The sequence below is a fragment of the Apium graveolens genome, chromosome 5 (genome assembly GCF_009905375.1).
Source record: "Apium graveolens cultivar Ventura chromosome 5, ASM990537v1, whole genome shotgun sequence".
NCBI lineage: Eukaryota > Viridiplantae > Streptophyta > Magnoliopsida > Apiales > Apiaceae > Apium > Apium graveolens.
In genome coordinates this window covers 51621501-51632523 of record NC_133651.1, presented here as the reverse complement: position 1 = coordinate 51632523, position 11023 = coordinate 51621501, and positions in this window count along the sequence as shown.

Genomic DNA, 11023 nt, shown 5'->3' with positions numbered 1-11023 from the left:
GTTCGGAATTGGATTCTGACGATCTTTACATACACTTATATACTTCATAGAGTACTAATAATATCCCAGAATATCCATAACAGAACCCCTACATAGTGTGGCGGGAAAAGTTTTCTCATTCAGCTAAAACACTATTCACAAGGGTTACAAAAAGTTGAAAAAATTTGGGGTTATTACAGTCTCCCCTCCTTAAAAGGATTCCGTCCCGGAATCAGATAGAAAATGAATAGGGATACTCTCTTAGCATTGCACTTTCTAACTCTCGAGTAATTTTCCCACATTGTGGTCCTACCACCAAACTCTGCCTAGTTTGATAATCCTTCTCCTAAGCACTTGTTCCTTTTCACTCTATAACCCTTCCTGGTTGCTCCATATAGGTTACGTCGGGTTGCATATCTATGCGCTCATATGCCTCTATTTATCTGGCATCTGAATTACACTTCCTTAACATTGATACGTGAAACACGTTACGACCTGCTACATGTTCGGGGTTAGGGCTAGCTCATATGCTAACTTCCCAAATGTCTTAATATATTCAAGGGTCCAACAAATTGTAGACTTAGCTTTCATTTCTTTCCGAATCTCATCAATCCTTTCCAAGGGATACCTATAACATTACTAGGTCCCCTATTTCATACTCTTTATCCTTTCGTGTCAAATCAACATACTTATCATGTCCATCTTGGGCTACTACCAGCCGTCCTCTGATTAGATCTATCATATCCTTGGTCCTTTGGACTACTGCAGGTCCGAGCATCTTGCGCTCTACAACTTCATCCTAACATAAGGGAGATCGACATTATCTTCCCTCAAGAATCTCATAAGGCGACATCTCGATAATGACATATGATCTATTGTCGTAAGATAACTCAATCCGAATTAAGTGATCATTCCAAATTCTTTCAAGTCTATTGCACAGACTCTCATTATAGCTTTTATCATTAGAGCTTCTGCTTCTCAATACCCATTCTTTTCCAGTTCGTAATCGCTACTACCTTCCGTTCCTAATATTATACTGGTTATACTTTTGCTCGTTAGCGTTCTATAACCTTTTAATAACCACGTCAACCTTAGTATCACGAATGTGTTCCCATTCCGCATACTACCACCACTTTATTACTCCTTTTTCAGTTGTTTCTATTTTCCAAAATTTGATCAATCAAATAGAAGTAAAGGAATTTGTTGAGAGATCACTATGATCATGAACACTTGTTATATCGCATAGTTAGTACAGAAGGTGGCCAGCCTTTAGTACTTGACAAGCAATTAAACAATAGCTGGTATCCTACTCGGCTTCTATCACACAGATAGATAGTCATTCGGCAATACCTCCCCTTCTGGAAGGGTTGTTCTTCTCAGCTTACATGAAATGAAAAGAAGAGAAAAGAACGAATTGAAGAGAATTGTATATTCATAAAAATTTTATTGCCATAAAATATCTGGCTTGGAATCTACCTCTGAACTATAGAGGTTTGTCATAGAAGAACAAAACATATATGTATTTATATCCGCATCAAGTATTATAGCATCGCATTTCACGTGCCTAAATATTTTCTCTATCCCGTCCATCATTCTATGGACCCATGCTCTTCCTCGAGCTTATACACAATTACCTTTGAAACTCCCTCGACATCGAAAATCGAATCTGGGATCTCATTCTAGACATCATCATTACTAGAATTCTATGCTTGCACCGCAACCTTCCTCGTATAATAATACGACTCCCTATTGATAAGAAAGAATAATAATTCACTAGGTAGACACTCTACTTAATTAGTCTATCAATGATAACTTATACACTACCACGACCCGATTAGGGGTACTCAATCTCGACACCCATTCCAATACAACTCTCATGGTTGTAATCAGCTCACTACTCGCAGAATCATTGCTGCCTTACTATGGTCCACCACTGACCCACTGTAGTCATTCATTTTCCATGAAGTCTTAATAGCTAACCATACGGAGTCCATACATGTCGTATCAAATCCTTCTAAGGAGGTAACATAATCACCATTCATGATTCATGGAGTACACTCCTGATTCTGACATACATACATGACATGAAGCAGATAAAAGTGCAGAAGAGTTTCAATCAAAGCAACGATAGCAGGTTAATACCATTCTTAATCATACGCCCTAAATAGAAGAATTAACTCAAGGGTTCATCTAGTCCTTTTTGAAACATGGTTCTGGCTTATCTCAAGATAGGACCTTCTAAGATAGATAGCCCGTTCATGGCGATTACATGAATTAAACCTTTACCAATTACTATTACGGTTGGGTATTGCACAGTCATCAGAAGGAATGTCAATCTCCCAAACCATAATACAACCTTCACAGCTTTAACCATCATCACTGTATTCCTCTCGCACGAGCGCCTATAATTATCCTCTTACCTTTAAAGTGTCGGCCACTTCTTTGGCCTTTCCTGATAGTAAAATTTCCTTACAGTCAATGTCACATTAACCACCTCCAAATAAATTTTCTACCTTATTTCAATCACAGCTTATATGAAAATGCTTTCCTTAAAATCTGATGAGTAAAAAAAAAAATCACCATTTTTCCATAAGTTATTGCCTCAATCTTTAGAGGTTAATCACTGTCATGACTGACTCTCAATCATAATTAGAACATCTTTTATCTTAAGTCCTAATTACCCTGAACAATTTCGACCATTACTGGTTCAATCCATACTTTCTCGTGGTTTAACACGTGCCCCACTTGGCAACATTATAATTACGTCATATTTCCTTTATCAACATTTCTATTCTTGAGAATTTTGAATATTACCTTTCTCCTTGTAAAACCTCTAAGGTTATCCTTCAATCGTTCCTCCTGTATTCCCTAGATACAGGGCATATCAAAATACCATTTACTATTACTAGAACCATTGTCTATATACTTCTGAAAAATTTCTCCACTGATTCTTAAAGGTTGTTGTTATCTTAACCCTTTCCAAATCATACTGTCAAAACTCATACTGTCCCTATTAAGGGTGAAATTCCAACTTTTATGCATTCCCCTAGGATTCATTTTAAGTTACCAATGTTCTATCCTTAATTCCACCTTTAAAAGGTACCTGCATCCTTCCATGGATAAATCAAGTCATATATCCTTGATAGATTATCTTATTCATCATTCCCACCTCGATAGTCTATACCTAACTTCATAATAGCATCCTTATTCAAATTGAGGTCAATCCATATGGCCTCCAAAAGATAACAATGGTCATCCGCTTTTCTTGCCTAATCTGGTAACGATAACATGGATGTTCTGGAAGATATTGGTCGTGTTCAACGTGAACTTCTTCTTAATAATTCCTTATTTACTTTTGTTGTTTATCTCAACAGTCATCTCCATGTTGGGATATCTTTCATATCTGGCGTCTCCCTTTCTGGGTATCATGCCACCGGTCTTACACTTCACCTTCTTGAAGGTCACTTCCTTCATCCAATTTTCTTAATTTCTTACTTTCTTATCCCCTTAGTCTATCCGCGTCTCATTATTTATCCTTCGAATTATCTCAAGGTTTCCTCGAATCCTCCCAACTTACAGGGGATAAAATATACATAACTCTTATGCCTTCAACCATCAATTTTAACTCATGGTGAATCACCCTCATCCTGACGATTACATACTCTTCTATTTCTATTTCTACTAGTCTTTAGGGTTTCCTCATACCCAACTCCCTTATCATTCCTCAAACTCTATTGCCGTTATATTCCTTTCTCTTATCATTATTTCATGAACCAACACAACATAAGCATTGATTTCAAATATCCCGTCATTCTGGATTCGCGTCTTCAGAACGAATCTTAACAACTTTTACAGCTTAGATTCATAATTCATCATACTCATCTGCCTTTGTTCTGGCTCTAAAGCTTTTACACCATCTCCATAACCTTGGGAAGTACTTTCCTGAAAACAATTGACTGGACTTAAATCAGTTTATTATAATCTCTTGCTCCGTGCCTTCCTTGGCCTTTCACCAGCGGGTGGTCTCTCTCTTAGGAGGGTAAGTGACAAAAACGGTCTTTTGTGGTTCATCAATCATTTTGAATCTCAAATGATTCCTATATTTCTTTTAGCCAGGCTCTTGCCTCGGCTGGGTCAGCCTGTTCCTTGGAACTCTGAGAGCTTAGCGATTTAAAGGTTATGAAAGAATTTCACACCACATTGTTTCCTCAGGGTGGTGGTTGGGGATAATAGTCTAAGTTCTCTTTAGACAGGTCCATGAATTGCCGTATAGGGGTACCATCTCGGGTCTCCTTTCCTTACTCGACTTTTGTTTCCTCAGTCTAAATATTTCTTCCTACTCCCCATAATTGGAGTCATCTTTTAATTTAAAATCCTCATTTTCCACTTCATTATGTCATGGGTTCCTTCTATCTTGATGGCGACCTCCCTGACTATCACGTTCAGGGTTTGCTCTAAATCTTATTCCTCAAACTATGGCTCTCATCTAAGTTCTCATCCTTACGCTCTTGAACTTTCGGAACCCAAATTCTATAGGAATACCTCATTATTCCCTTATCATCTTTCTCGGTATTAATCTCATATTTATTTGTTGGCTCTCTGCCTTCATTCATCACTTTTACTGGCACAATATGTTCTTTTCCAATAATTCGGGCTGTATTGCTATCTCAAACAGCTTTTCGGTACCGGCTCTGGTTACCTTCACTACTATTTCCATTTTCTCAAAATCTCTTATAAACTCTCCAAAAGACATTATCATCTTGAGTCTCTCCTTTTTACTAAGGGCATCAGCCACCACATTAGCTTTCCCCAAATGATAAGGAATCTCCCAATCATAATTCTTGATTAGCTCTAACCGCCTCCTCTGGCGTATGTTGAGCTCTTTCTCCGTAAAAAGGTACTAGAGCTCCTATGGTTTGTGTAAATCTTGCACTTCTCTCCATACAAGTAGTGCCTCCAATCTTTAGGGTAAAACTATTGCCACGAGCCTAAGCTCATGGGCGGGGATATCGAATTTCATATTACCTTAATTGTCTTGACATGTACGCGATTACCTTACCGTGCTGCATAAGCACGCACCCTAAGCCCTTGTGCGAAGCATCACTACACTTCACAAAATCTCCTTTTCCATTCGGCAATGCCAGCATAAGGGCCATCACCTACCTCTGCTTCAGTTCTTGAAAGCTGTTCTCGCATTTCTCTGTCCATTCGAACTTCTCAGTCTTACGAGTAAGCCGCGTTAAAGGGGCTACTATCTTTACAACTTGAACGAACCTCCGGTAGTGACCGGCCAATCCTACCTCTGGTAGTCGACCAAACCATGGTCATCAATTCATCAGTGGTCCTTTATCCAATCTTGTCAGGATCCTCCATGGGATCCTCCTCAACAACTATCCCTTCTAGGACAACATCCTCAACCGCTACATCCTCAATATCAACATCATCTGGTCCTGCACTAGGACACTCTATCGGATCCACAATCCGATCTCCAATTAGTAATAAAATATCATCGCGATGTTGCTCCTCAACCTCAGGGTTCGGAGTCCCGCTACCATATACGATAACGAACTACGCTCCTATCACGATATTTATAAGGGTTCCCATAAGGGTTTTAACTGTCAGTGCTACGTTAGGTAGCCCGACTATGAACTTGGCAAGAGTTCTTATTATCTTAGTTAACTTATTATCTTAACGTCCCATCATCTCTGAGGTTTATAACGCTTGGCTCTGATACCATTTCTGTAACACCCCCAGATCCGGGGTCGGGGATCCGGGTCGTCACGGTCTTTCTTTCCACAATATCACTTCACTTAATTAATAATAAACAACCTTATGCTGTGACCCCACACTAACATACACCACAACCCGTTATAGTCTCAGAGATGAAATTCAAATAAGTACAAGTCTTTGAATCCACAATTTAAAAGTTATTACAACCCAAAACGATTACTTGATAAATTTACAGTTAATTGCCATTATCTGCCACAAGTTATAATTATACATAATTGATTCTCAAAAGTAGATGGTCTAATCTACAATAGATCTACCTCTGCAGCTATAGCAGCTACGACATCAACGGGAAGACGCGGGACGCTTTTCACGCGCTTGCGCTGGGTCTGCTGGAGTCTGGCCATCTTTCCTAACTGTTGTTGTGTGATGAAAGAAGAAAGCAAGGGTGAGCAGCAAGCCCACCAAAATAATATGTATAATTATTTACAATATATGAGCCTACTCATAATACTCATGCAAGTCTTGGTCAAAAGAAATGAACCAAGTTTGATATCTTAATGCGACGAAGTCGCAAAATATTCAGTATATATACATATATACTTTTCAAAATATTGGAAGTCCTCTTCCATGCATAATATACACAAAGTCCCAGTGTATAACTGTATAAAAAAAAATATCGTTGCAAGGTGATCTCATATATCTAACCTTGTCTCAACGTTTTTCTGAAAATCTTTGTCATACATAAGACAATTATTAATTAGATATAAGTTTAAAAGATGAAGTTACCAAATACTTCACTACACTTATATCATTCCCAAATACTACTTGAACTACCACCGTTCAAGTTATAATCAATTTCAAAAGTTCATCCCACTGATGAGACCACAAGATAAGACTTGAATAGATTCAATCTTTGAAATATTATTGAATGAAAAAGTTATGAGATACTTTATTTAGTCCCGATATATATATAACCACATATATATATCCCTTTCAACATTTCCTGAAACCTCTGTTATGTAAAGTATGAACAGAGTTTGAAACATCCAATGAATTTTGGAAAGGAAAAGAATTTTGGCATAAACCCGATATCTTGCTGATCAGGCAAAGATACCAATAAGTAACCTTTTCTACTGTAGATGGATGAATTCCTCACCGGTCATCACCCTGGCCGCATTAGGACCTCGCGCTAGACCGTACCCCGGCCCCTCACGCGTTGATGGACTGCCACCCAGCCACTTACACAACAATAGACCGTACCCCGGCCTGTCGCTTATGCCGACTCAATGAGATGGGCTTACTTCCCGAACGTTGGGCAAGTAATCAATTCATTTACCAAATCTGCAACCTCGTTGCGAATATAAAATACACCACAGAGCCGGATTCCCCAGGTTTTGAGCGAGTATTTAAATCCCCTTAAAAAGGAAGATTTTAAATATAAAAATGAGTTTTGGGATCCGCTCTGACTTTTAAAAATCATTTTGAAGACTCGAAAACACTTTAAAGAGTGTTTGAAGTAAGGCTGATTTAATGAAGTAAATCAGTCCCCAGAATATTAGAAAATAACTGAATATTATTATTTAAATAATATTCCCATAAAGAATAATCTTTATAAAAATAATTGAAGTAGAAGTATTAAAACTTATACTTGAAATAAACATTAAATAACCAAAGATATACTTATATGAAAGTATTATCTTTATTTGAATAATCGAAAATAAGTTTGATTATTTACACCTTATTCTTTAATAAAATAAAGAATATACCTCAGCAAATAATCGGAGTCATAGATCCTCAAATGAATATTCAAATAATATTCAATAAATAAAATAAGCTGAGTCATAATACCTCGAATGAATATTATAAATAATATTCATTAAATAAAATAAAGGAGTCATACATCCTCAAATGAATACTCAAATAATATTCAATAAATAATATAAAGGAGTCATAAGTCCTCGAATGAATATTCAAGATAATATTCAATAATAAAATAAAGTTATCGAATAAACCTTATTCGATTAATAGTTTTAAAAACTATAACCATATATATATATAAATATATATATATATATAAAAATCTACTCGGGATCCTCGACTCCCGGTTTTAGAAAATGTTTTCACCTTTGAGTCCCTATAATAAGGGTATATGCAAGATACAACTATCCTCTAGCATAGGTATTATCAAATGAACCAACAGATATATATTTCAAGAATATGAAACAGGCATGCATATATATATACCATATCAGCATGCTTCAATATATCGCAACATTTGCTAATTAACCAACATGCATCTATCGCAAGATAATGCATATACATATATTCATCACAACAACAGTATAACGGGTAGAATACTTGCCTGAGCGACTTGGGGGTGAGAAAGGCTCGGGACGAGTCTGATAACCTATAAACAACAAGTAAGTTGGAATTAAACCAAAATCACTTGTAAATCTATACTTTAACTAACTTAGACTCTAACGCTTGTTTTGCGCTCACCGATTCGCTTAAGTCACTCGGGTACCCTCGGCTCCACCATTTTTAATAATTTAACCTTTACGAGTTTTAAAGCGATTCCTTCGCGAATGACTTACCAACCGCCTAACACACTTACCATAAATGTTTCATACATTAATTAACCCTTTTTGGTCTTTAACCTACATTCCAAAGTAAGGCGAGGGAAAAAGTTTCGTTCGCGAAACGCCGTTACTTGAAACGGTCGTTTCTCCTAAACCGTAAATCGGAATCGAACGAACTACATATCAAAACGAAGCTCGTAACATGAGCTATCTAAACATGGCAGTGGTCACAATCTAGCAGGGGGTCCTCGGGTCCTAATGCTATGCACAAAAACAGTCCAAAGAAAATCGAACGTTACGACGGCTATGTTTACGCGATTTCCAATTTTTAAACCATCCACAATCAACCCAAACCATCCTCAAATCCAACCCACAACAAACATCCATCCTTATCACATCATAACAACCCCAACCAATTCAATTTGATCATTCATACATATGCTTAAACCTAACTTTAATCATACTTAAGCTCCTTTAAATCAAAACCACAAAATTACCCTTCCATTACACTACCATACCAAATCTCAAACTCTAAATCATAACAACAAGATACAATAACATCCTACTCATCAAAATCACCTTATAATATATATGAACCTAGGGTTTGGAAATGGTATACCTTCCTTGAAGTGGTGGGTGGAGCTAGGAAGCCTTAAGAAGCTTTGAGAAGCCTTAGGAAAGCTTGGATCTTCAAGAAAAACAAGAAAAAGTTCAAGTTAAAAACTTGAAAACACTATTCATTGTCTTCTTCTTTGATTAAATGAAGAAGTTAGAGAAAGAATTAATGGCTTAAACTCATGATATAGCCATAACTAAGCATAAAGATGATTAGGGAATTTTCTTACCAATTTAGGATGCTTGGATCTTGATTTTGAAAAATCTTGCCTTTAAAAAAGCTAAAAAGCCGAGAGCAAGATGAAGAACAAATGCCTTGGTTGTTTTTGATTTTTTGATGAAATGATTTTGCTAGCTTGGTTGGCTTGATTTGTATTTGATTTAGCAAATTACTACCTTGCCCTTGAATTTGTGTGGTCCTTATTCAACCACACCTCCTTCCTTCCCATGTCATGCTTACCTCATCCTCATGATGTCATCCTTCCTTCCTTGTCTTCTTTCTATTGGTTGGATGACATCATTCCCATTAATCCCTTTGATTAACTTCCTAATCGTTTGCCTAATGACCGCTGATCTGTTATACGGTTCGCTTAACTTTCGTTCTCGTTTATCGTTTGAAGGATCATACCCGGGATCTTATTACTTAGGTTCCCTTAACCTTTCTCAATACATTATATTCCTTTTTATGATCCTCTATCATAATCCTTTAATTTAAATCCTTTTTATCCTGTTACCTTATACTCAATTCTCTCCGTATCTTGTGGATTTCCGTGAAAAACCAAAGTGTTCGGAATTGGATTCTGACGATCTTTACATACACTTATATACTTCATAGAGTACTAATAATATCCCAGAATATCCATAACAGAACCCCTACATAGTGTGGCGGGAAAAGTTTTCTCATTCAGCTAAAACACTATTCACAAGGGTTACAAAAAGTTGAAAAAATTTGGGGTTATTACAAGAAGAGAGACAAGCAATTCCACTGAGGATTGGATTTCATCGAGTTGAGATTGCTGAGAAGCTTGATTTTTCAAAATATCATCAATCTGAGGCTGTTGCTTCTCTTGGGTCTTCTCAATGTAAGCAACTCTGTCAAAGGTAGGTTGGAAGAAAGTTTTCTTGTCAATTTTCTTAGTCATTTCTTGCTTGAGCGATTCTTCCTGAATTTTATGTAACTCTGCATGAGTTGTTGAATGTAGACCTTGCAGATATCTAGTACTCAATGCAGTGACTCGAAGCTGTGTCTTGAAATCATCATTAATGAGCATCTCATCAGCTTTCGCCAAGTGCTCAGCAAGAATTTTTTCAGATGGAACAAAGGTAACTATGTTCCATTCCTTAGTCCACGCCTGTCCTCTAGGAGTTTCACTCCAAGGTACTGGTGCTTCTCCTCGAACAAACTTCTTGGCTAGTTCAGATTTAGAAATGGTTTGTGGAGGTGCATGTCCTGAAGGACCAGCTTCATCAGCATCTGCATTTATAGCAGCATCACCAGTATCATCAGCATTTGTAGCATCAGAACTGACAGATTCAGCATCTTCTGTTAAAAGAACAGTATGAGAAGAAATTGAGACTTCAACATCCTCCTCTAAGTGCTGATCTGCTTCCAAGTTCTGATCAACATCCATAGTCTGATGCTCACCTATATTCTGATCATCAACATCTAGATGCAGAGAAGGTGTTGCAGACAATTCTGGAGTTTCATTAGCATCAGTAAGGACAATTCTGGATGTATTGTTGTTGGAGCTTCTAAATAGAGAACCTCAGCACAACTAGATTGTGAATATCAATTTCAGAACTTGTGCCTGGGTCTTCAGTAGATACTGGTTCATGTACAGGAGACACAGGTGGTGTAGATGCTTTATCTGTAGCAGTAGCTTCATGGGTTGGTGACAATAAAGATGGAGATGCAGTCGCTTCAGCAAATTCTGGCTCTTTTGAGATCAGAGATTCCTGATCTCCTTCCTTAGCTGCTGCTTCCTCATCATCTGAAGTTGGCCTGTGAGCTCTCTATTTCTTTCTTTTCTTTGAAAGTGTAGACTCCTTGGGAGTTTCAGCATAAGACATTCTTCTAAGCCTTTTGAGAAGCTTAGATCCCCCAATTCCAGTATCCTTCT